Source organism: Falco cherrug, chromosome 3, assembly GCF_023634085.1.
Source record: "Falco cherrug isolate bFalChe1 chromosome 3, bFalChe1.pri, whole genome shotgun sequence".
In the NCBI taxonomy this organism is placed as follows: domain Eukaryota; kingdom Metazoa; phylum Chordata; class Aves; order Falconiformes; family Falconidae; genus Falco; species Falco cherrug.
In genome coordinates this window covers 50,672,813-50,700,572 of record NC_073699.1, presented here as the reverse complement: position 1 = coordinate 50,700,572, position 27,760 = coordinate 50,672,813, and the positions used below count along the sequence as shown (strand labels likewise).

At 41.9% G+C, this 27,760-nt stretch overlaps 1 protein-coding gene across 2 annotated transcripts in view; it reads left to right on the top strand.

Moving 5' to 3' along the window:
• The first annotated feature begins 12,610 nt into the window (after positions 1-12,610).
• SNTG1 (syntrophin gamma 1) overlaps positions 12,611-27,760 on the top strand; it is a 359,106-nt gene continuing 343,956 nt past the window's right edge. Inside the window, exon 1 of one of the 2 annotated variants that reach the window (XM_055705965.1) lies at positions 12,611-13,470. The gene's annotated coding sequence lies outside the window, so the exon portion shown is untranslated. Of the gene's footprint in view, positions 13,475-27,760 lie in introns of both variants that reach the window. The other variant, XM_055705964.1, reaches the window with a different exon arrangement.

The window sequence follows — 27,760 nt, the reverse complement described above, 5'->3', positions numbered from 1 at the left end:
AGCAGCTCTATCAGTCCCCTCCTCAGCAGGAAGGCAGAGGGAAGAGTAAAATAAGATGGAAGAAAAACTTGTGGGTCAAGATAAAGGCAGTTTAATGAAACAACAGCAAAACTTGCACATGCCAGAAGCAAAGGAAAACCAAAAGATGTTATTATCTACTTCCCATTTTCAGGCAATGTTCAGCCACTTCCTGGGAAGCAGCGTTTCTGTACGCGTAGTGGTTGCTCTGGAAGACAAACACCATAAATAACAACTGCCTTTCTCTTTCACTTCTCCTTTCTCTTAGCTTTATATCTGAGCAGACATCATATGGCATGGAATAGCCCTTTGGTCACTTTGGGTCAGCTGTCCTGGCTATGTCCCCTCCCAAGATCTTGCCCACCCCCAGCCTGCTGGTGAAGATGGGGGGAAGGTCGGGCAGACAGCCCTGATGCTGTGCGAGCGCTGCTCAGCAGTAGCCAAGACACTGGTGCATTATCACCACCTTTCCAGCTACCAACACAAGCGCAGCACGAGGAGGGTGCTAAGGGGCTCAGACAGACCCAATATAGCCACTCATTCACTCCCCCCAAGTGGGATGGGGGAGAGAATTGGAAAGATAAAATGTGAAAACTCATGAGTTGAGATAAAGGCAGTTTAATAGGCAAAGCAAACCAAGGAATTCATTCACCGCTTCCCATGGGCAGGCAGGTGTTCAGCCACCTCCAGGAAAGCCGGGCTCCATCATGAGTAATGGTTACTTGGGAAGACAAGCGCCATCAATCCAAACACATCCCACCCCACCCTTCCTTCTTCTTCCCCCAGCTTTATATGCTGAGCATGACACATGGTCTGGGACATCCCTCTGGCCAGTTGGGGTCAGCTGTCCCGGCTGTGTCCCCTCCCAGCTCCTTGTGACCCCTCAGGCTGCTCACTGGTGGGGTGGGGTGAGTGGCAGAGAAGGCCCTGGCTCTGTGCCAGCTGCTCAACAGTAACCAAAACATCCCTCTGTTATTATCACTGTTTTCAGCACAAATCCAAACGAGCTTCATACTAGCAAGCACGAAGAAAATTAACTCCATCCCAGCCAAACCCAGCACATTTGGTAATCAGAGAAATAGTATGAGAAGTGAGAGTTTCATGTTAAACCCCTCTTCTTGATAATGTAGGATCAAGTTTTTCATCCCCAAACTAAACAGATCAGTAAACTAATACTTCCCTCATCCAGACAATCAGGCAATTATGTATAAGTGGAGAATAATTTCCATTGACTCTAGTAGTCTTTGAATCAAAATCGTAGAAACAAATATAGATTTCTCTCTTACTTTTTAGCATGTAAAAAAACATTAATGCAGCAATTTATACATTCTAGTCCACACATAGTCATGGAACAGTTTCTTTTCTTTGCTCAGTTTTACATGCTGTTACACTAAACCCACACTGAGTATTGTTTCTTTTGGAAATGCTTTTACTATAGGGAACTCTCTAAGAAACCTTGACTTTTCTGTAAAATTTCTAATTGATAAAAGGTCTTTCATACCACTGACTTAGAGGAATAGTAGCAATTGTGATTTTTCAGGATTTTTTTTCTTTGATGGATTTGGTGGGATTAATTTATGAACTACACAGTAATAATGTTGAGTGATAATCCGAAATGAATGTCCAGTTTGTAACCTGAAAGTACTAATTCTCATTTAAGACACACCTGTATGGAGCTACATCAGTGCCACACACTATGAGCAGACATTGCTTTCAAAAGCCATTTTATAAATAAAAATAAGTTGTTATAAACACTTAAAAAACATAGAATTTGAAGTTTGAAAAGAATGAGTAATTCTGTCTTTTTTTTTTTTTTTTTTTTTTTAGATTTTACTAGTTCTTAAATCAGAGATGTCTCAATCCTGAGATTATGCAATAAAGTCCGTTCTTCACAGTTGCTGGGGGCTACCCACCAGACCCTGCAGGCAGGATTGCCATCACTGGTAAAGAATGTGCCCCTAAGAGCCATCAGTCTAATATCTTTTCTTTTTACTTTTTTTTTGAGCAACATTTTCTATCAGAACTCCACATACTCTCAACATTTCCAACTTCATTTGTTCTGTGTGGCATTTTGATTTTTTGAAAGACATTTGTGCATGGATTTATAATACATAGATTACATAAATTGACACTGGTGCTGTGATCAATGAAACAAAAAGTCTTTTCTTCAGCTGTCTAACCTGATTTATGCTGTGTACATTTTTTTAAGTAATATCTTTATTTATTATTTACGTGTGAACTAAAGACACCTAGCTAGATCAACACAAAAAAAAATTAGCATTCAGTACTTCAGAGTTCTTTTACAACTACAGTATTCAGCTGTATTCAGAACAGTAGAGCCCTGACTGCTGATTTTCAAGGACTTGTACCGTGTATGTGCATGCATGCACACAGCTCCCCATGACCCTCACCATCTGCCATTAAAAAATATTACCACTGTTGTTCCCAGCTCTGTGAAGAGCTCTTTGTTGTACTATTGCTGTTTCCTTCTTGGACTCTCAGGCATAGCTGGGTAGAACATGTAAATAAATGTTCATATTTTCATGCTCTGAATGAGCAACAGTGGACAGGAGAGATTCACTGACTGATATCAAAAGAAATCAGACTGAAGTCAGCATCTGAGCTGTTACTATTTGAACAGCATGCAGCTTAGTGAAGCCTGTAACATGGGAATAGCTCAGGCTTGAAAGAGCTCAGGGTGTCTTGAGACTTTAAGCCCCATTATCTAAGAGCTAGCAATATCAAGGAGGCTTGGGGGAACACAGTTTCATGAAAGATCTTGGATGATTGCCCAGACTAGAATATCAGGTTCAGGAGGGTCGATGGGAATAAATCTGAGTTTTCCAGACAGATGTAAGAGGTTTTCTAAGATCCTTTTTAACTCCGAATGTCAGTCTTTGGAGTCTTTCCACAGGATCTTCACATCTGGGTTGTAGTTTTAATAGAGTACTTAATCACAAGAGACTGTGGAGTATGTCCTAAGTGATTCTTCTCTGTGATCCAGGAGCATTAAACCATTTTGTGACCAGAGGAAGCCACAAGCAAAAACCGTAATTTAGACAAGAACCATAAAAGCCAGACAGAGCCTTTTGCCTGGTGTATCAGGAAGAATACAAAGAGCATATTATGTATGTGGCAGTTCCTTGAACATCTTTCTTTTTATTAGAAAGAAGCTTTATAACCAGAATTGCCATATTTCAGCTTTGCCTTCCCCCCTCCCCCCCCCCCCGCCCCCAGTATTTCAGTTTGTCAGAATGTGTCCCTCTGTCCATGAGATGGCTTCAGGTTAACAGTAATTTCTCTCGGCAGAGAGGATTCAGCATGCTAATATAAAACCTCTAGGAAGCAGCCAGCACAGGTGTTGAAAGTAAATGATTTATCTATTGGCAGCTGTATATCAACTTCTGTACGGGAGCTGCTGCACGCGATTGCTCTAGCTGCCAGTTTGATACAAGGGCACAGAGAAGCTTTGATACATATCAGCGTCCATCAATACTAGCTTGGATACAGATGCCAATCAGTCAAAACAGCTTGCATGAGCAGTACATAGACTAGTACATAGACTTTCTGTTATAAACAGAATTAGACTGGTTTTAGTTTTGGCTGTTGGTTTTCTTTTGGCAGAATGGTTCAGTTGCAGGAAAGCCAATTCATCAAAAGCATTTTGGTGGGAGCCACAGTGGCACCAAGTCAGCTTGACAGAACTGTGTTTTGAAGTAAGCATCAACATAAACTGATTTCATCAGAAAAGAAAATGCGTATTTTTTCTGGTTTGGAATTACTTCTGATTTCACTATAGTGAATAAAAGAAGAAAATATTATAAAGGTTTTCACTGATGTGAAAGTTTTTTCTGATTATTTTATTTCTCTAGAAAATTTTGAGATAGTTTATCAACAACACAGCATTTCCTACCAAATAAAAAGGAAATTTCCTCCCATTTCTGACCTGACAGAACTGATAAATTTCACAATGATTTGATTTCTAACATGCATGCATTACATATGTTTAAATCTCTGATGCCTTTTTATCAAGCTTTATGCAAATTCCAGGGGTATATGTTTGTATCTTTTAAGTGCTATTAATTAACTGTGGAAAAAAAATGTTAACTCAATCCCAAATGTTAAGTCAATATTTTCTTTTAAAAATTAAGCAAAGTATAGAGTTAACATTTCTTTAAAACACTCATAATAGTATTGGCTTAAAATCTAACTCACTGGTTAGTGCCACTTGGAAAGAAAGCTAGGAATTCACTCATTTCATAGCCATGAAACCCTACCTGTACCTGTGATGGGATCTGCTAAGGATTTCATAGCTTTGTGATAGAACTGTGACCCATTTCTACTTAGTCTTCCAGGAACACCTGTAGTGAAAAATAAGATTGTTTTGAGATGCATGTCTACTTCCTCTTTCGTTTGTTTTTTTTTTTTAAAGCTGAGACCCATATGGAAGGTTAGTATTGAAGGCTAATTAGCCTATAAAAACTACAGTGTTCAACTATTGCATACTGACAAGTGGTTTGTTTTCATCATGAACAAGCTGCAATTAATATTTGAGTACATATTAAATTATGGCTATTTTCATCATATCTGCAGATAACATCAGATAATTTTTGAAGGAGGTATTACTAAGGGAGAAATAGAACCACAATATACTTAAGAGTCAGTTTACTCTTCTGAAAGCAATACATAATGTAATTTATTTAAATATTTTGTATTTATAGATATAATATATAGATATTCATATATAAAATATATTTAAATATATATTAAAAATTTAGTTTAATTTTATTAAATATTATTCTTTTCTCAGTCAACCTTTAGTTATGATAACAGAGTCCACTAAAGTAATTAAAAATTTACAGAACAGAAAAAATTAATTATTTTTACGCAAGTATTTGTAATGAAAGAAAAAAAAGTGTCATTATGAGCTAATGAATAGCTAGTCGGCGCAAAACAGGAGAATTTGCAAAAGTCAGCCAATTGAAATTCAGAGGAAAGCTGATCATCTGAACTCGACTTCCAAGTCACCAATGGCAGAAAATAGAATACATGTTTTTTTCTAGAGGAAATGGAATATTAATTACATTATCAACATTTTAAGGCTATAACTCTGCAACATGTTTCTTGCTGTTATTTGTTATTTTCCCTCCACAGAAACAATTATTAAGGAATTGCTAAAATGATTGGTTAAATATACAAGATATTAATTTTCTTTCCTCATGCTTTTTAAGTGTGGCTAAAGCTATCCCACATATGCCTGGGCCAGTGGAAGGAAGGGGATAATGCAGGTAGCAAGAGCAGAGCACTGATACAGGACTAAGGTGATGCAGACATCATTCTTATTTTTAGCAGATACCATCTATAACTTGAGAAAAACGCCAGGTTTATTCCATACTTTATTTTATTTCTGTGAAAAAAATATATTTCAGAAATATATAACATTTATGGAGAGGTAATACTTGGAAGACAGATTATTACTGTGAAAGACAAGTAGAGGTGGATAGTCCAAATTCATTCCTAGGTTTCATAGCTGCTGACTGTATCTCAGAAGGAACACTTTAAAGGTCCCATGTCAAAGTGGTTTTCCTTGTATAAAAATGAGAAGCATTTTGCATGAGTGTTTCTTATGTTACTTTAAAAATACACATTTCATGATTTCTGAATGAGATGCTGTGGGTGACTTTTGCATCTGTGAGAAAAAACAGTGCTGGAACTGCACAAGGGCTTGCATTGCCCTTGAATCAACAGCTCTTGGGAAATGCTGTATCAGAACTAGAGCTTCAGCTTGGTACCTTCATGTTTTTGTAATGAGTGATAATCTGGTACAGATGTATATGCAGCACAGAAAACCTTTGTGGAAGAAATGTCCTGGAGTAGGTTTACTTCAGAAAAGTGGCAGGCACTGCTTCACCACTGTTACAGGTGAAGTGTATTTTCTATCTGTGCCAACTGTGAGGGCCCTGAGGTCATTTCCAGTCCCTACTGTTCCCACACAGCCTCCTCTGGACACCTACCCCTGCCCAGGGGACCAGGACCACATTTCCAAGGGGCCACCAGTTGCTGCTGTAGGATGCAGACATGCATTGCAGGTTCACCTGCCTGCAGTTCTCTCACAGCCATGCCCGTGCCTGGCCATGGACCTTGCTGAACTGGACCCTGATCTGTGGGTTGTCTTCACAGATTGATCTTGGACCTCATATTGTCACTATACCAGCTGGGTCTCCCGGGAGCCATCAAGCCTCAGAGCACCCTGACACCACCCAGGAAGGTGTAGGTCCTACAGAGCCCTCAGCAGCCACCTGCTTAGAAGACCTGTTCTGCAGCAGCACATCGAAGTGGAGGAGTCCCCAAGTGTGCTCCTTCTGAGGTATGGACAAGGCAACCATATGAAGCTGTGCTAATTATGTCATTTCAATCAGACTGGAGTTAAGAAGTAGCAAACATTAGGTTTTGTGCAACATCACCGGAAGGCTGGCGTAGTAGATAACACCATGTTCGCTGTGACTAGAAGTAGTCTGTTTAAAAAATAAAAAGCAAAAACCACAAAACCCACAACCTCCAAAAAGTGTGCTTTTACTATTTCTGCTGTTGTCCTTCATCTCCATTTTGGCCTCTGGCCAACCATGGTAAAACACTCAGGTGGCAAACAGTGCCTTTCCTGACAGCTAACTGAGATGGCCTACGGGCAGGGACAGGCTGTGCTGAGTAGAAAGGGCTGAGCAACATCAGGTGGGGGATGAGCAGAGACCAGAGTCACAGAACTCCAGCAAACTGGACTGTTGGGAGCAGTGTGAGTAAGAATCATGTTCAGCAGATGGCATCAAAGTGGGGTGGGAGAAGCACACAGTGGTGTGGGAAACAATTTCACAGCTGTAAACTGTTACTCCCTGGCTAGAAGAGGGGGAATACCCCCAAAATTTCAAGACTGTCTACATGATGGAAGAGCAATGCTGACTATTCAGTAACTAAAGATCTGGAGTATTTCACTCGTTAATGCAGAAATGCAACAAGTCACACAGTTCTGAGCTAGGGTCAGTTTCTTCAAGAAACATCAGCAAATGGTGCAGCTCCCACAGCCCATATGGTTTTCCCTAGGGTTAGGCGTAGGTCATGCCTGCAAACCTTGTGCATGGTAGTAGAAAACTACTTTTTTTTGCAGGCTGGTCAAAGTAGGCCAGGTTCTTTCTTTCTTATGTATACTGAGCGTCAGCACAGTGTCTGGCATTACATACGCCTATCATGTTCCTCAAACCAACAAACACCAACATCCCCTTCTCTACAATGAAGCAGGCATTCCTTGCATTACAGCAAACACTAAATTCATTCACAGAGCACCACATCACTGTTGTGGAGCTGAGGAGGGAAATCTGAGCTAAAGCAGCTGCCCTTTCTATTGAAGGTATGGAGGGATGCTGTGGTGGCTTCACACAGAAAGGCTGTCCATAGGCAGACACTCCCCCCTGCAATTGTTTGGCAGCTTCAGAAAAAGCTCCTTTTCATCCCCTTTCTCTGACTGGGAGCTATGAGTGTTAAAAAAAATATTGAGCTATCTGAAAGCATTTGCTGATTAAACAGCCACTGCTCTCTTCATCCTCCTCCAGGCAGACACTCGGGCTGGGCAGAGGATGCCCTAATACCCATCTGTCAGGCATTAACTGCAACAGGTGTAATTTTGTACCTAAGCCTGAATACCTCTTTGCAGAGTGGTTTCAACTTTGGGGCAAAACTGACTTTTATGCCATCCACAAAAATTGTCTCAGGTACATACTAATGATCTTTAATGCCAGGAACATAGCAATCATTTCATAAACTATGGCTGTATCCAGATATATTTAAAAATGCTTTAATCAATTAAATTATTTGCAGATTACATCCCATATTTGAATTCTGCTGTCTCATCTTTTAACTACCAATTCAAAAATCATGAAGGTAACAGAAATAAATTCTTTCACATCCTTAGTGATCTTTAGTTTTATTATGGAGACTTATAAATGCTACAGACTGTAAGTTAGTTATCTTCAAATACTACTTATCTTTTTTTAAGTTATTTGGCTTCCAAATGGAAAAAAACAGTTTTGAGTAATGCAATGTGTAAAACTGATTTTTAAATGACCAGAGGGCCATTTTATCTTCTTTTGGTGAAGAAATAGGATAACTGTAAAAGTACAAAGATAATTGTTTTTACTGAGGATAATACATAAAAAAGTAATTCATAATTTTCTTAGGTCCTACTACTAAATAGCCTATGATTTGTTACTTGCCTTTTTTGATTTGTGATAATTGATTTTAATAAATTAGTTACTAAGGCAGATAACATACATAATTTCCCTGAAACTAATTAAAATCCTTTGTTATAATTTAATCCAAATTCTCTTATAGGTTAAAAATACCCATTAATGAGATGCAAGACAATTATAGACAGGCATAAATAATAACAGTGCTGAACATGAAGTACAGGCTGGGTATAAAATTTGGGATTATGGAATGAATTTAAGACTGAACTTCACAGTTTGTTTTTTTTGAGATTCTCTGCTGTTTGGTTTCCATGTATATGGGTTTAAATCCTCCAAGCTTTGAGATGATTTGAAAAGCTCAGGATTTCAAAGTAAAATTCACATAGAATTTATAGAATTGCTAATATCCTGTTTACATGTGAAGAGAGGGATTTTAATGTATAAGCATATTCGGTTCCAGTCTGAACAAATTCCCATGTCTCTCTTTGGGTCTATGTGAGTGTGAATTTTAAATGCATTGACAAGAGCTTTTGTGAAACAGATCACTGCAGCAAGGAATATAATGGACTATAGCTGCAGCTTTTTTGGCCACCCACAGACTGAAAGGCTATTTTGGTCTCCATCATTTCCCCAGTCAGATTTTCAGATTACAGATTACAAGCCATGGTGACAAATTACATGTTATTTTGTGTAAGCATGCCGGACACTGGTAAATCAAGTATTTTTTGAAGCTTAGTTTAGACTAGTTGTGGGGAAATATGGTGAATATGTTTATAGACATTTCTGGACTTGGTTGTGTGGATTATTACCAGTCTGTGAATGGAAATGAAAAAGAATACAGTCATCAGAAAACAGGAATGTGTTCTGCATTTGTAACTCAATATAGGGAGTACCAAGGTGCTTCCAGATGACCTTGTGACCTACGTATTATAAAGCGTGTGAGACCTGTCCTTAAGGGAGTTACGGTTGCTATTCTGATTGCTATGTTTTCCAAAAGTGGACATTGAAACAGATTAATGCTATTCTTATAGAGTCAATTTCACTTCAATTTGTTTGATATTCTGCTTATTAAGTTCTTCCTACAGACTGATACTGTATTTTTACAGAGCATTTTTATGTGAGTAGATGAGATTCAATACTTTGGAATAATTAAAAATGCATCTAGAAGTCTATTAAAGGCACTTTTTCATTGAAAAAAGTGCTTGCAATTAACATGAACCATGCCTGTTTTCAGGAACAGATTTTCATATTCAAAATAGGAGTATACCTTGCCTTCATTTGCAGACTGAAGTGTGCTTCATATTGCTGATGGCTTAAAATTGATAAAGAATAAGGCTCTGCCAAGGAAAGAATAGGTAGCAGCGGAGAGCCATGATGTGTTCCCACAGGTGCTAGGACCTGCTACATGAATGGAAAACCTGTTGCATAAAACCCACTGTTGGATAAAAAGGCTCTCCCCTCTACTCCCCAGAGCATCTGTAACATCTGTCTTATATATTCATCTTAATTGTCTGCTACTACTGATAGTTTCTTTCCCCATCCACTTTTTCAAAGCCTTAGTTCTCTGCTTTTAATTTCCCAGCACTTTCACAGTGAGGCTTACATGTGACAGACATATGCACCAGTGTTTGGCTGCCAAATGTCAGAATCACTGCCGATAATCAAAGTGAACTATACTTTAACTAGAAAAAAAGAGACTGGGTGCTGTAATAATTTTGCTCAGGGAAAAGAAGACAAATGACCTCTTGCAGATAGATAGTCAATACAGTTTTACAAAGAATGTCACTCGCTGTCTTGTTGGGTGACATTCTTCCTTTCATCCCCATCTTTTTTTTAAACAATGACATTTTATCTTCATGCTTAGCCTCAATTTGTTCCATTTTTAACACTGTTCCTCCTTTGTCACTCCATCCTTGGTGACTTGAGTGGTGCCAGTTTGCTGAAGCTGCAGAACCTACAACAGAAGCCAACCTACAACCAGCTCATTATATGAAATGTCTTAATTAGCTTTGACCATACTACACAAAACCAATTCTGGCCTACCCACTCTGACATTAAATGTTGCTTCATGGTTTTGGCTACATCCTAAGCTGACCTGAAATGGGATTTCCATATATGTGAGAACCTTATGTTTTGTTTGTGCTGCCTGAAGAAAAATACAACATAAAATTATCCTTCTAGTTGTGTGTAAAACTGACAGTCACACTTATTTTATGCAATCACGTGGCATCAGTTTAATAATTAAAAATATGGCACACTGTTTTCACCTGGTTTGATAAAGTTCATCTTCAGCACATTCTTACTGCCAATGAAACTTGTAACTAACACATATGTATTCTAGTAAACGTAGGAACAGTATGAAAGATCCTGCAGTGAAAATTATAACAACTTCCTCTTGTGAAAACAAAGTTTCCTTGCTTGCTTAAACTATTCCACTCTTCATTGTGACACAAAGAACAGAGAAAGAGGTCTCCATAAAAGATAACAGATCTTCCTGTGGGTGGGGGAACATGGCATCTACCAATTAATATATACCCAGGTTTCAGAGTGATATATGAAGGTGGCTTCAACAATGAAAACGGGAGGTTGTCCCTGTTAGAATTTGAGTGCGGGACTGGGTAGGTAGTTAAGGTAGTTAAAAGAATGTAAAATATTATCTGTTTCCAATTCGTTTAAAAATTGCTCTCAAGGGTTGAGCGTCGGCTTTCTCAGCAGGGCATGAACAAGTAGGGTTACAGTTCCACTTCTGTGTTTGACTTTGTAGAGTTTTTGGTTCATTACGTTTCACTCATTTCACTTCTCAGACATGTATTTCAATCATCCTAGTCCTAATATAGGTATAGTTGTAATCATTTATTTTTTCAATTTTGTCAGGAGAACTGTCCATTCAAACCACTCAATCTTTCAGCAGAACCACAACAGGGCAGATAACTTGGCTAGCTGGTAGCTATCAAGAACTCTGTTAACATCAATCAGTATTAAGACACAGGGGGAAGATAAGGATCTGTATCTCTCAATGAGAACTGAAGTACAAATATGTTCAATTAGGCACGAAACCTATCACTGCATGTTCTCATGCATTTATCAACTCAACGATTAACTATACTCTTCAGAGCAATTCCATTGTCCCTGCATTTAGTTTTCACAAAGCCGCCTTTTTAAATCCTTCTCCCCCTTAATGGCTTAGGTTTGCAGCAGCTTGGTGGAAGAGGACCCTTTAACTCTAAAATGCGTAGGAAGATTACTTTTAATTCCAAGAAGCCTAAATGAGTTGAGAGAAAAAGGGCTGGCAGAGGAGCTACAGAAAAGCAAACCCCAGTCTCCTTTTACTGGCCTTTTAATTTTGACCATCCTCCGCCTGACTACAGGAAAACACTGCCAAGAGCTAAAGCGGGCCCCAGCGGATGCGGACGAGGCCACGGCCGGTCCCCCTGCCCCCCCCCCAGTCTAGCAGAGCACCCCGACGGGTCGGCCCCGCACCGAGCTGCAGCGGGACTCCCCTGCCCGCGCTGGCGGGTGGCAGCGAGGCCGCTCCGCACCCGCTGCGGGCCCGTCCGCCTCCGGCCCCGCCGCGGGAACGGCTGCTCCCCGCAGCCCGCGAGCAGGGGCGCGCTGCCGAGGGGCGGCTCCGTGTGCGGCGGCTCCGCGGGCGGCTGCCCCGGGCTCCTCTTTCTCCTTTCCCCCCGCGTTAATTCTCCTCCGCCCCCGCAGCCTTCGCGGAGGCGGGCGGGTGCCTGGCGGTCCCGGCTTGCGCGTATGCGGTGTGTGCATACATATATGTATGTGTGCTACATATACGGGCGTGCGTGTATGTCTCTCCGACCTGCTAGTTAACCTCTATCATTTCAGCGCAGCCCGACGGGGAGGGCGATGCTTGCGGGGTGGTCTCCAGCGGGGCACCGTGTGCTGCTGCGAGAGGCCCGGGCGTGCGGGGGTGGGGGAGGCCCCCGCAGGGCTTTAGGGAGGCGGGGGGGACACCCCACAGACCCCTCTGCTGCCTTTGTGCCCCCGCCTTGTCCGAGGCAGCTGGGGAGAGCGAGGCTCCCTGTGCTGCGGTGCGGGGCAGGGGCCGCGGAGCCGTGGCCCGATCTGGGGGCTGGGAGGCGGCGGGGAGCAGGTCACGCCCGCACCGGCAGCGCCCCTGCCGCGCCAAGCCCGCCTGGCCCAGCGGCAAAACCGGCACCGAATGCCTTCCCAGCGCGGGGCGATGTGTGCCCTCCCTGGCGAGCGGCCAGCCGGACCCAGGCACGCAGCCAGGAGGAACGTCAGCCGGGGAAGCTGAGCAGGAGCGGAGGCTCCCTGAGGCGGGAGGGGGCTGACAACTTTCCCGCCTGGGCGCGGGGTGCAGCCGGCACCGCGGCTCCTCAGGACCGGGGAGAGCTCCGCGAGCTCCGGGCGAGCGCGCCCCTGCGCGGCCTGGGGGCACACCGCCGCCCCCCGGCGGGCCGCCAGCTCCAGCGCCTCCAGCAGCGCCGAGGCCGGAGGCGCGCTGCCCCCGCCCGCCGGGGGTCGCCGGCGGCCGGGCGCGGTGCAAGGGCCCCGCTCCCCCGGCGGGCCCCGCCGAGGCTCCCGCTGCCCGCGTCAGGCGTCCCCCGGCGCGCCGCGGCGCCGCCCGCTCACACCGCTCCGCCGCGGGGGCCGGCCCGGGGGGAGGGCTGCGCGTCACCGGATCTCCTGGCGCCGGCAGCGGGGCGGTGTTACGGAGCGCCCCGGGAGCGGCGGGGGGGCGGGCGGGGGTCCCGGGCGGGGCGGGCATCGCCGCGGCTGGCTGCGGCCGCGGTGGCGCGCCGCCTCGCCTCGCCTCGCCTCCTCTCGCCTCGCCTGGCCGCTCGGCGCCGCGGAGGGGCGGCGCTGCCTGCCCGCACGCCCCCGCCCGGCGCCCCCGCTCCGTCTCCAGGAAGGGCGCGGGGAGCCCCACGCTCCCCCTCGGCGCGGCGGCGGAGTTTGAGCCGGTGGCGGCGGCTGGGTGCGATGCCGTGTTAGCCGGCGGGCAGCCCCCGAGGCAGCGCCGGCGGGAAGTGGCGCCAGTGGCCGGGGCTGTGGCTGGCACCATGGGCACCGGGCTGGGGGGTGCGGCGGCCGGGCTCCCTGCGCGTTCCGGATGAGCCCGGAGATGTGCCGGCGCCCTGTGGAAGTATTTTGGAAATAGCGGTCCGAGGAGGACGGGCGGCACAGCGTCTCACCGGCTGGGAGGAGGTCGTCCGGCGGCGGTGTACAGGCAAGTAAGTGCTCCTCTGCCGCCCTCTTCGCTGCGTTACCTTCGGCTCGAGTGACTTTTATTTTGTGCAGCTGTTGGTCGCCCGCTCCCGGTTTGGAGGGAGGATGGTCGGCGGCGCCAGCGGCCGTTTTCAGGCGCAGAGGTGCGGGGGGTGGTGGCGGGGGCTGCAGGGCGCCCCGCTCCAACTCTGCCCGAGCCGGCCGCGGGGACGCGGCGCCCAGCCGGGGGGGAGCGCGGCGTCCCGCTGCTCGCTCTTCGTCCGCGGTGAGAGATGGTGCCTTCCTACAGCGTTAGGATAAAATGCCTTCTCCTTTGTGCTGAGCTGTAACTAAATTGCAGGAGTCTTAATTGCTGTCCATCTGCGCTTCTTGTAGGAGAGAGGCAGGGTGCGTGTTAACCTTTGAGACCCCCTTTTGGATTAAGGTAGTGAACCCAGAGTTTACGTTTGTGCCTTTAACTTTCTTGTGCCCTACCTGGTGAGTTTCTTTGAGGTGCTTTTGCCGTGACGATATGGTTTGCCCAGCCTTGTTTGTTTTGCTTACTTTTTAGCCTGTGGATATTTATGACTGTACTTGACATTGCAATGCAACAAAAAGTTGACTGTGATTTACTTCAGTCTGTGGAGTACAGGTTGTAGGCAGGGGACTAATTCTGCTCTCGGAGGAACTCTGCTTCAAAGGAGGAGGCCCATGGGGCTGTAATCTCTTGCTAAAAACTCAGAGAGCTCGGATCAGACCTGTCACACCGCAAAGAATGAATTCTCCAGTTCACCTTTCAGTGCTGATAGCGTGTTAGCCAAGAAGCCTTCCCATATCTATGAAACACCCGTCTCTGAAACTCAGGGGATAGAGATGTAAATTCTGGGCAGGTTTGAGAGAAGACAGAACTTCAGACAGTTAATTAAGTTTGCTTTTATTGATTTCCTTGGTGTGCTCTGTATGAGCCTGAAAACGACAATCTTTTACAGTGACCTTGATGTGCATTCTGTTCTAACATGAAAGCAGCGCAGAATAAAAGCATTTACACAGATTTATAACCAAGCTCTGACATTTCACTAAGAGCTCAGCCAGTTCCAGTGAACGTGGTAGTTTCAGCAGAGGCACTGGGCATGGTATGTGTGTAGGAAATAAGTTGGGGAAGTAACTTGCTAATGGTGCTGGAAGTTGCAGTGTTGGGAGGCATATGCTCCTGCAGAAGTGTCACTGTGTGTGAAATGTTTATTGAGTTTTGGATATTTCGTTTTCTGATGACAGAGATCTGTCACGAAAGGGGTGTTTGGGTGTGCGTGGCGGTCTCAGCTCCCCGGGTTAATATACTTTGATTTGTCAGTAGCAAGGGATATTTTTTATGCACTGAAATACACATTTTTGCATAGGGGCAATAATGACATAATAAGATCAAAAGATGTTGGGATGTCAGTGTGGTGAACATGTAACTAACTCAAGTTTATAGCAGAAAGATAAAGTAAGCCTAGCCTTTCCCATAATGGTGGATAGAGATCACTGTGGGTAACTGGCTGAGGGGAGTGTCATTTGTTTCAGTGCAGTTTATGGGGAGTGTTCCTGTGGTTCATATTTCTGACTCCCTGAAGATACTGTGAAAGACAGTTAGAATAACTGTTACTAGACTGTGGGACCCAAACCTATCCATTACTTAAAACACTCAGCTGCTTCTGTGTCATATCAAAAAAGGACAGTTTTTAGCAAAGTCTGACTGTGGTTTTACTGTAGTAATTCCTTCCTCTGTTGCAGAGTGGCAGGCTTTCACTAGGCATGTGCAACGGAGATCATAAAACACTGAAGCATGCACTGATCGGGAATTCTTTTGGGCTATATATTACATCCAAGGTTCCACAATTAGCATAAATAACTGCTTATACCTGATAATATAAATAAATGGGTTTTAAAAATTGTATTAGCTTTGTCACTTCTGATACGTGTTACAGAGCCCTTTTCTTCCCTTTCTTTTTAGTCTTGCAAACTAATCTAATGCTATACTCGCTCTTTGCCTGGAGAGGAAGAAAACATAATTTAATGATGTATCATTTGGCTTTTGCAGTGTCTTGTCCCCTAGCTATGAGATAATCTAATGAAGGTCCCCATCACTGAATTAAAGAACATGGTGCTCTAGACTTTCACTTACAGCCAGGTTTTCACTCTGTTACGTGGCCAAAGAACCGATTTTTCACGCGGTCTGATAGAAAAGAGGAAACACTTTTTTTTCTCTTTCTCCTGTTAGAAGCTTGAAAAGAAAGGGGGAGGTAAGACCTGAGGTGTTTAAGGATATAATTATAAACAATGACTCAATGACTTTTAAGATATTAATCAAGACCCTTTATCTTCATATATTTTCTTTATATTTTACTTGGTACTTGTCAGAAAGGCTTTCTGTGTATTTATATTTCAGTTTAAAATGTGTGTAGTTCTTAAATTTAAAAATTCAGGAGTGGCCGTCATACAGTAAGGCTACTCTGGTATCCTTCTTAATGTTCTGTATCCCTGATTGCCTGTATCTTTTGAATTGGAGATTTCCAAAGTACAGTATATTCAACTTTATAGTATGCATTTTTATTTTAATACTATGCAAATCTCTTTAATAGAGAAGATTTTGACTTGAGTCAGAAACTTCAGGGCAAGCTCAGAGATTACTTTTCTTTTCATGTTTGCTCAGACATGCTGTTTGGCTTGTCAGGCATAACTTTAATGAACTGACAGAAAGACCTGTAAGCAAAATTAAACATATCAGCAGTTAATCATGGTTTTTCTAGTCAGTCCAACACAATTGAGTTGGGTTTTCCTAAACTGATATTAAGACAACCAAACAAAGAAACAAACAAGACCCTGTAGTCAGCCCTCAGTTCTTCCCTCTCAAGTGCTCAGGTAAGTACCATTTCTTCATGCTTGTAATTTAGTGGTCCTTGTGCCTGAGCTACTAGGAAAACTGTGATACTGTCAGTATTTCTAAGTGCTAGTCATTGCTAGGTCTGCTTTCATGCATTGTTAAAAAGGTAAGGAATTGCAGTGAATGATAGGAAATGTCAAGTGGATTTAATGTGTAGTCTTTCTTGGCTCTTCTCATGGCTGTGCTTTCAGTTCAGGTTTCTGGGGATAGGACTGAATGTGGGTGGGTTGAATTTCAATTTGGGTCTGCTGCATCAACATTTACCTCTGGCAATATGCTGTGACATTGGCTCAGCATGATTACACAGTTGACCTTCTGTATTTGCCCTGAGTTTTACCTACCAGAAGTGGAAGAGCCAGAAAGGCTTACTGTTGTTGTGGCCAGCCTAAATTTTCTGCATTCATGTTGCAGATCACAGGAAGGTGAGAAAGCACTCGTTAGGAAAAAAAAAAACCAAACAACCAACCCCCCCCCAAACCACTAAACCCCGCCACAAAACAGATCACGCTTGAAAGATATAGCTCTGGTCAACACCAGGAAATGCAGTGGAGAGACAGCCAGTGAAATTCACAGATATATTTAATTATCTAAGGCAGATATTATTGCCCATCTTGAGAGACTGAGTTAGTAGGTGATGTTTCTACTCCTTATGAAGAAGCTGAGCTACGTGATATGGAAACAAAACTGCGCACTTCAAATGTGGCTGTCACTGTCGTTTGGGACTCTGGGCCTTAGCTTCAGTAATTAGCTTGAGTCGGCCAAAAGAGGTGGAACGCTCAGTTGTGTGATGAGTCTGGTGGTGCAGGGGCCAAGGGCTGGGTTGCTTTCTGGGGACTTGTTCTCTTCAATTTATTAAAGTAATGAGTAGAGGGAAACTCATCAAGAAGAGTGCTTGGGATGAGATTAATTTAATTACTTCTTCTCCAGTTTATTTTGGGTAGTCTTGGACAGAAGTTCTTCACTGTGATACTGATGTGAGAGTAACAGTAGCTTGGAGTTAAATATGTGTAATTGTTCTAAAAGATGGAGTTGGGGTTTTCATGCAAGGCCAAAACATGGACAGATGATACTGCTGGAGAAGGTTTGTGCTGCCACTCAGGTATTCAGAATGACTTTAATAGTAAGATGTGGATGGATGCCAGGAACTGAACAGGGCTGAACACAGTCTTGCCCCGAGGGTGGAAGTGAATGTTCCTGGAGTGGAACAAGCCCTGGAGTAGAGCAAAAGTCCCACACTGCTGCTCACAGGGTGCTTTTCAACAGCCATTGAAATTCCTGTGTGAGATGTGGTTGAGCTAAAGGCACTGATGTTTCACTGCTTTAATACTGGCACTGGTACTGAGTCTGTGAAAGAATTCATGGCTGCAGAGGTGCCGTGAGTGCAATTGTTGGCTCAATGGATTATTCTGCAAAGAATTATCATCTAGATCTCATCTCAAGAGTGTTGGATTTTTCATTTTTTTCCTATGTAGTATTTGTTACTTGCTGTTAGATTTGGGTGTTCCTTCCCTGGTCTGGTGAGATTTTGGTTCAAACGTGTGCTTTTAAAGCTGATGGCGTCAAGCACTTCTGAAGTGTTCCTTGCTTAGAGCCTCTGAGATAACGTTGTCAGAGGAGGAACAGTTTATTCATGGCATTGCTCTAAAGTTTGGGTTTATTGTATTTTTTGTTCATCCTCAATGTTTTTTTTTTTCAAATACTGGACAGTGTACTGCATTTCTTGTTGAAGACGTTAAGTAACTTTTTAAGTAAAGTTTGTATTGCTTTTGTCAAATTATTTATATTGATTTATATTTAACTGTGAGAAAAGGCAGTTAGAATAAAACAAAATACATTTTTCCCTCCACCTGTTGTATTATATTTATTTAAAAGAATACGGCTATCCATAAAGAAGTAAGAATGGGAGTGCTATTGATGACATTCTTCCCCCCCCCCCCACCTTTCTGTCAGAAACTAAAGGGAATTTGAAATCGTCCTGTATAGATGACAGTCTGACAAGTGATAGTAATCCTACCGTCTGACTTTCTTAGTGTAAAGACAGTTTTGCTATTTTTATTTAGTTTAGTGTAAAGAATGTCAATGATTTCAACAGGTATATTCTAAGACCTTGGAAATATTTTCAAAATGTTATATTCATAGATAATATAGTTGTTAATATTTGCCTTACTGTAAAGCATTGATTCTTAATTACAGGATTGTTTCAGCAATTCTTTTTATGAAATGCTTTACTGTTTCTAAATATATCTTCATTCAGAAAAATTATGTGAGACAGCTTTTTCTAGTCGCTCTACATAGCAAAGTATTTTGATTGACTATTTTAACAGTTGTGAAGAATGAACTGTATGTTTCAGCTTCTGCAACACAAATGGACATTGATTTTCTTTGGCTTGCTTGTGACCCCTATAGAAGTAAAGCCATTAGAATTAGGCTTGTAAAAGAACTCTCTGCTCTCTCTCCTGTAATTTTATATATATTATAATCAGCTTTTGAGAATTAATCTGTGCTAATAAGATTTTTTCAAGTGAAAAAGGAGGGGAAAATCATCAGCTCTACAGTTGTCTTGCAGCTCTAGGTTTCATCACACACAGCTGTCTGCCTGTATCCATTTCTGGTTGGTATCACAGCTGTATGTGCCTGGATGCAACAGAATTCACAAACACTTCCTCACACAACTGTTTTAGTCAGTTATTTAATGAAAAACATTTTTGTGGCAATATAAGGGTTTGGTACATGCAGAGCAGTTGTTGTCGTGCAAGAAAACAACACTGATGCTTGTGTTCAGCTCTTCACTGAAGAAGACAGGTTTTGAGTAAAAATCAGCATCAGATTGTCTGTGTCTCTGTGGGATTTAACATTTGGAGTGCTTTCATTCTCATTCTGTGGGTTATGTGGTTTGCTTTTTTATGAAATAACTTTATGAACACAGAACATAATATATAATAAAAAGTAGTCTTTTCAAAATCAGCGTTAGGCTTTAATAACATGGAGGGATGGATGTGAAAGCAAGGCGGGGTTACCATTCTGAGGAGCGGTTAACACGTTATGAATGGAGCATGACTGGCCTCTGCCAGGGGTGCACTTAGGGGCAGGGCTCCCTGTCCGCAAACTAAGCAACTCTTTTAACGTAGAGTGCAAAAATAACTATTCTGTTGCTTTTTCAGCTGAAGTAACTTCTCTGTCAGATACAGTGACATTTGTGAAGAAATTTTACTGGAGGAAGCCTACTGTAATTGTGCTAGATATTTCCAAGCAAAATATATAGAAATCATGACAGCATCTGATGATGATCACCTCTGGCTTTTCTTTAGCTTGATGAGATTAGGAAGGACCACCCTGGAAAATTGAATGTACAAATGGAGAATTTCTTTCTACACCATGTCATTACACTTTTCAGCTAGTTAATTTTTAAGCTCTGTAATAATGTTTCATCATATGCTTCTTTTCACAACTGTTTTATGCAGTTGTGAGGTTGTCTGAGCTGTTTTCTTGGGATGTCTTAATTAAAATTACTTAAAGTTCAGTTTATTAATCAGTTATATACAGCAGTTTTCTTTTTCACTACATTTAATAACCTATTTAATCTACTAAGAAGGAGCTGATCTTACTGATCAATGATTATACATTCTTTCTGTTGTATTATTATCCATGTTCTCAATGCTATTTATCATTGCAACGTTTTCTTGTTATTTAAAAAAACCCACCAAAATCTTCCTATTTTCAGATGGACTATATAAGTATTCATTGCATTCACTGATTAATAGAGAAATCCAGTCATTAACAGTTATTTGATATTGCCATTTATCGCTATGCATCTGCACAACAGGCCTTTTCATGTGCCTCATTGTCTCTTTTTTAACTTCTTCATGATATTACAGTACTTCTTACTGAAATGAAAAATCTCAAGGTTATTCTCAAGTATAGTTTTCCACATGTAGTACATTTGAATCCAATTGATTGCTTTCTCAAGTCTGAAATGCTGTAGTTTTCTGTGCTCTGCTTCTGTGTGTCTATAGTCAGCTCTTTATTGAGATTAGTATATTATTCATTATATACTCTGTGCTTACAGGACTGAGTCCATGACTTTCCCTTTTTGAAATCAGACTTGATTTTTACGTTTAGTTAACTCTTTGCTATTATATATTAGCTACAGTTGCCAAACTACAGAAAAAACATGCTTTTTTGTGAGAAAGCATTTTGGAAAATGGAAAAAGAAAATATTTGAGGACCAGTTCCCTGGCAAATTACCAGATCATCATTCAGCATCTACTGAAATTAATTGGACCTTTTTTGTTAAGTTCATACATTATATATGCACCCTTTTTTTTTCAGTGTTGGACAAGATTACTTAGATATTATTACTTCTAGTTATATTTTCAGATTTCAGTCCTGAACTAGCTCATTTTTGCCTAAAAGTGATAATTTGGTGTGATACAATGTTACTGTTTTCTTCAAGGAAATAAAGGATTGAGGATATACTTCGACTATGTAGAGAATTATATTTAGGGCATAGACTATTACACTGTAGACCTAATTGAGTCATGTTTGGGGAGCAGAAAGCCTGCTTGGTCCAATCAGTTACCCTGCCATGGAATCACAGAACCATAGAATAGTTTGGGTTGGAAGGGACATTAAAGACCATCTAGTTCCAAACCCACCCCCACCCCCACCCCCCCTTCCCCCTTGCCACGGCAGGGACACCTTCCACTAGACCAGGTTGCTCAAAGCCCCATCCAGCCTGGCCTTGAACACTTCCAGGGATGGGGCATCCACAGCTTCTCTGGGAAACCTGTTCCAGCGCCTCACCACCCTCACAGTAAAGATTATTTTCCTGGGTATCTAACATACATCTACTCTCTTTCAGTGTAAAACCATTACCCCTTGTCCTATCACTACACTCCCTGATAAAGACTCCTTCCCCATCTTTCCTGTAGGCCCCCTTTAGGTACTGGAAGATCACTATAAGGTGTCGCTGGAGCCTTCTCTCCTCTAGGTTAAACAACCCCAACTCTTTCAGCCTGTCCTCACAGAGGAGGTGCTCCAGCCCCCTGATCATTCTTGTGGCCCTCCTCTGGACCCGCTTCAACAGGTCCATGTGTTTCTTGTACTGAGGACTCCAGAGCTGGAGACAGTATCCCAGGTGAGGTCTCATGAGAGCTGAGTAGAGGGGGAGAATCACCTCCTTTTACCTGCTGGTCGTGCTTGTTTTGATGCAACCCAGGATATGGTTGGCTTTCTGAGTTGTGAGCATACATTGCTGACTCATATTCAGTTTTTCATCCATCAGTATCCCCAAGTCCTTCTCTGCAGGGCTGCTCTGAATCCAGTCATTGTCTAGCCTGTATTCAAGTTTGGGATTGCCCTGACCCACGTGTAGGCCCTTGCACTTGGCCTTGTTGAATTTAATGAGATTCACACTTAACTGAATATTTTCTCTAAAAAAGCTGATAATGTGCCAGAGATCATGATCTTAACGTAACTGCTGTATGACTACTGCTTTTTACCATAAGTAAGATGGGGAGTTCTGCAAAGAAGGAATGATACTAACATGTGGATTGGTTGATATCTCTGGTTAAGGAAAAAGTGTGTTATACAGGGAGAGAGAGGTATTCCTCAAATTCTTGTTAGACAGGTAAAGCAAGTTTGGGGGTGATGGTAAAACAAAGTGTTTTAAATATCAGAGGTTTGATGCTTGAACAAATGCTTTGTTAAAATGAAGACTCCCATCCAGTGTGACTGAATGGCCAGCACTGGGGGAACCCGTCCAGTTCTGAGAGGGTCATCAGGCAAGGGACCTGAATCTCTCCCCTCAGCCTCCAGACTTCGCAGCTGAAATGTTTGGAAGAAAGTATGGGATGTCAGTATTGGAACAGTGGAGAAGGACTCTTGCGGCATTTTTTGTTAGCTCTTGTTCTTAGTCTTGCGAAACCAGTAGATTCAAGACAGCCTGTTTTTGTGTAGGTAGTGAATCAGGGGGATCTGGACAAGCTCCTGTAAAGCTAGGAGAACAGATTTAAGGAATTTGCAGGCTTGTACAGCTTCCTGCTAAGCTCCTGACACCCAGTGATGTTCAGGATTGCATGATGCTGTGTTTTAGGAGAAAAGTTTTTCTCCGGTCAATACAGACCAACACTTTTGCAGGAGGCAGTCCTCATAATATGGCACCTGCTTCATCACCTTACGTGATTTTCTAACAAACTTTTCTTACAAGAGTGTTTGCTACAGTTGATGCAAACACGAATGCCTTTTGATGGTTTTATTCTGTGTTCAGTTTCAGGAGATGTTTATATTCTTAAACATTATGAAGAAATGAGATGCCTGCCTATTCTAAAAAACTGTATCAGAGAAGAATCACCTAAGTTTTCTACTGGGTAGCAGCAGGGAGAGATTAAGACCTGATCTGAAGTACTGCGTGAGAAATATGTACAGACTTAGTGTGCTCTCTAGTACTGAAAGGGTAAGTTACAATAACTTGTCACAAACAATCACAGTCAGGAACCTGCATGTGCAGGTGAACATACCTATATGTGCTTTCGTAGGAGAAGATGCAGTTCAGCTGCTGACCTTAGACAACGTATTTCTTTGTGCAGAGAGAGACAGCACCTTTAACAGCAATTCCTCACCCTAGCTGTGCATACCATGGCAGAGCCAGGAGGTATTCTTTGAATCTCAATAGTGAAACTGTAAAGAAACCTGTAAGTATATTTTCCATCTTTTTTAAAGGAATTAGTTTCAATAAAGCTTTTCTTATGTCAGTGAAATGTTTATGAAGTAGAGCAGAACCTTGTAATGGCATACAGTGGTTTATGAAGAGCATTAGTAATGACCATTCAGCAGATAGAATGACAAACTCTTTAAGTGTTAAAAGATGCAGATATAATGTTCATACACAGCAGCTGTTCGTTAGAGAGAATGATAGTAGGTATTCAAGGATACTGATAGGGAACTCTGCTGTTTTCACTCTGGGTTTTTTTTTTTTTCTACCTTTTACTCTCAGGAGCATAGAATGACATAAAAATGACATAGTTACTGCATGGTAGTACTGACCACTATATGTATAAAGCAGTATGCCTTCTATACATCTCTTTGATGGCCACAGGACTGGAAGCCTGAAATCACCAGTAGCTGGGATTCTGAACACCTAAATAGACTGTTTGAAAGAAGGCAGAAAAATACAGTGGGTTTGCTTTTGCGTTCTTTATGCCGTGATAGATAAAGAATATTTACGACCTTTGAAAAAAGGAAAAGGTGAATAGCTGCATTTCTAGACAAAGCAGAGAGAGAACTGCATGAAAGACAGAAGCAATGTGTTGAATGAGAGAGCTGCTGTTTATGTTCTTGAGGGGAAAGTTGTGCTTCCCAAGACTGTAATTGTTCAGTAATGTTCAGAATTATGTCTTTGAAATATGGACCTGCTAGTCATGCAGAAAAGTTCTGCCAGAAGCACGTTCCCTGTTCCTATGGGAAATGTCTGGGAAAGATTGCATCTGTGTCATTGCTCTCCAAAAGTCCCATTAAGTTTCCTGTATTTAAAGCAGGACCTCATGCATGGTTGCACCCTTAGATGGACCACTGACTTCTGCAGGTCCATTTGGGGATGTAGTTGAGATGCTCTGGTTCTTCTGGTGATCTGAGATTGGCCTTTTAGTGCACAAGAAGCAAAATCGAAATTGGTGAGATCCTCAGGCTGTCTCATGTTTGAAGAGATGTAAAAGTGGCTTCATCAAGATTTCTTTTCCTTTTTGCTCTGCAGTGTATGTATATACATATATTTCTGGCTCAAGATGAATGTTGCGAGAAATTGGGCTTCTTAACATACCTGTTCTTATAATAGACTCTAGAGTGCTCAGACGTCTGTGGAAACTAAGCCAAGTTATGGACCTCACTTCACAATTCTAATTTCCTTAGGAAAATTGTCTGGGCACCTTCCTTTCCAGCAAGTAGAGCTGGAACAAATAGCTGGAACCACCTCTAAAGGCAACTGTAAAAGTATAAAATTAAGATTGTGAGCTTTCTAAATACTAATTCTTCTTCAGAGAATGTAGATGAGGAGGAGGCTGCTTTCATGGATGAAGTGTCAATATTACTTCAGTTACAAAGCGATACACAAGATTAACTTACATTCCTCGTTTTATGACAGTAGAATTATCTTTTCTGGATGGCAAGAATTTTAGATCTTCCTACATATAGAATCTCTCTCTGCAGGCATTTAAGGTGCTGAATAAATCTCTGCACAAAAGCTCACAAAAAACATGCAATACTTTGAAGTTTTGCAATTACAGCTAAATGTCACTTTCTGCAGGTTTATGGGATGTTAATAGCTGGAGATGCTACTGCAGGGAAGGCTAGCCCTTTATTTTTAAAAATACACATCTGTAGTAGTAACCTGTATTTATGAGTGTATAAACTGGCCTGCTGTGTGTTCAAAACCTATGGTTTTGCCCAAAACACACATATGTTTGTTCATCAAAGCTTTTTGTTAGCTTAAAAGGAAGGTTTAAATACATAAATAACATCTTTTCCTTGAAAGATGTTTTTTAACACCATCCATCTGAAATATACTCTTGTACTTAGAAATTGTGAGAAACAACCTGAAAATATGCTTTGAAGTACCACAGAGCAATGCTAAACATCAAAATTATGGTCGTTTACACAAGTCAATTGTTTTCACGACACTGGGGCACATGTGGGATGCAGTTTGGGGCCAGACTGGCCCTTTAGAGTTTTAGACTATGCAGACAAATCCAGCATAGTGGGTGCATATGCAAGATGCTCTGAATTGGGAGTAACTGTATATACCAAAACCACCAACCTGTGCAGCCTTTGATTTAGGATGAGGGTCCCTCTAGAATCTGCAAGTCAAGCCTCCAGAGTGATGTTTAAAAGTCTATAATAAAGGGAAGTAAAAATCAATAAACATGCAATTTATAAATATAGTTGTTATTTATAAAGATAATGTGGTGCATTACGTGCAGCAGGTATCTGAAGTGAAGGATACTGCTGCTCATAGTCGGAAGGATCCTCAGTCCTGTAGCTTCTGGAATGGAGACACTGTGTGTAGTTCTCTGTATAGAGAAGTGGTTCTTAGGATGATCCTCATGGCAGTTGTACTGCTGATTTCCCTAGCAGCCTGCATGTGCTTGCTTTGAGCATGGTGCCGGTGTTTTGTAAGAGCATGACAGGCACAATGCGTGACTGAATCAGATCTGTCTTCCTCGACCACGGAGAGGATGATCTTCCACCGCAAGCTTAGCTTTCATCAGTCTGGGAAGTCTTTGATTTACTGAAATATGCAAGGCAGCTTCTAAAGTACGAAATGATTTATGTATATGATGGTTCCTTCTGTGTGAGTAGCTACCTGGTGTCTGGAGCCTTGCTGGAGTGCTCCTGTTAAAAAGAAGGTAGAAGATGCTTATCATAGGTTGCTGCAGTGGCACCCTTTTTCTTTACAAAGATTGGACATAATATTTCTGTTACAGGTCAGTGAACATGCTGCAGATAGTTGCTTGTGACAAAACCCAATTTTTGGGTAAGTGTTCTGTTCCACAAAGCTTGGGCTGTTTCTTCTCACTACCATGGCTGACATGATGTCTCTTCCAGTCTCCCAATTTGCTAGTTGTGGCCCATCAAGCCTTTAACTCCTGTGTTTGTAGTCACTCAGCACCAGGAGGGCCACGCATTAGTGGCTATCTTCTTGGGTGGTAGCTTACAGGAGAGCGCGTGATTAGTTGTGGTCATTTATGAGATTCACAGTTCTAGGACTGACTTGCTCAAAACCATGAGATCTGCAGCATAATAATCCTATATTGGCATGATACGATGATATAAAAGCATGTTGATACAATGATATAAAAGTATGTAATTGAAAGAAGAAATGGTAAGTGGAGAACATTTCTTTGTTGTTCAGGCATACAGCAGTGATCGTAGATGTTGCCTCTGAGGTACAAGGTGCTACCAGAAGTAAAAGTGACTTGAGTTACAAAGGCTGTTATCAACTAATTTGTAAAACTTTAGGTGTAACGTTTGTTTCTATTTCTGGTTACTGGTATGCATATACAGATAATATATTTCTCTTAAATTGCTGTAGCGTTTAATTTTTGCTTTTCAAATAACTTTTCCCTGAAGGGATGACAAAATTGGTAATTTGAGTGCAGCTCATTCTAATATTTTTGAGGATGGTCCCTAGTCTGAGATTCACATACATGATTCCCTCACCCCCACCCCCCGGTATTTGTTATGTCCTTTACAGACTTACCATTTGACAGCGTATGTTTCTAACATAAGTGTGTGTATACATGTGTTTGTAATAGATAAATGTCTATATATGTGTGTTAAATATGATACAGTAAATGCTTGCCAGTCTTGATAGCCCTGAAATTTGGAAATCTATAATAAAAACATCTTTGGCCATGACAGTGGTCACATTATGTGGCTGGATGCTCTTGTGGCTTCTTTTACATCTACATAAAGTACACGGTAGCCTGTGCTTGTACAGGGCTTGACACTCTTTCATAGAATCATTTTAGGTTAGAAAAGACTTAAGATCATCAAGTCCTACTGTTAACCTGGGAGGGACTGCCATGTCCACCACTAAATCGTCTTTCTCACGCTGTGTACTCTCCTGAAATCTATTCAGAATCACAAGTGAGGATCATCTTCCTGGCCTGTTAAATCTCCTCTTTACATGCCTCTGCTGGTTCCTCCTCCCTCACATCAAGCTGAAGCTCTCTATTTTCAAGGGTTTCACTTAGTAAATCAGAGCATTAGGTGCTGTATTTAGCAGCTTACTGAGGTTTTTGTTCTTACCACCAGTCCACCACTATCTGAATTGCCAGTTCTGTCCCTTGAAATTTCCATAATACATATTTTTCTGTCCCATATGAAAGTACAAATGATGTACTTGAAAATCTGCTTTTATAAGGCCTCAGTTGTCATTTTACCTTCCACTAGCATACTTACAGATAGTTTCCATCTGAAACTGATTTCAAGGCTAAACAAGGTTTTTTCAGTGGTTTATTTTGAATAGTTTTATATGAACAGTGTTATATAATTCAGTGAGATCTTAATGCCCAATTTTTGAGTAGCTGAAATTTTGCCCTTTTTTTTTTTCATTTTTGTCCTGCTAATCCAATAATAGAATTTGCTTAATGTACTGTTGTGTATTAGAACATCCTGGCATAAAGCATGAAAACAGTGTTTCTTGTCTCAATAACTACACTTGACTATTTAATTTAAAACTATTTAAGATACATTTATTCAGTGAAATTGCAGATGCTTGATGTGAATGTTTTCAGAGATCTGCCTTTAGGCAGTACATACCAGACAAGGGCAGATTTACCTGGCAGTTTACTTTCAGCTTGATAAAACATCCCTGTTTTGTTTATGGATGAGT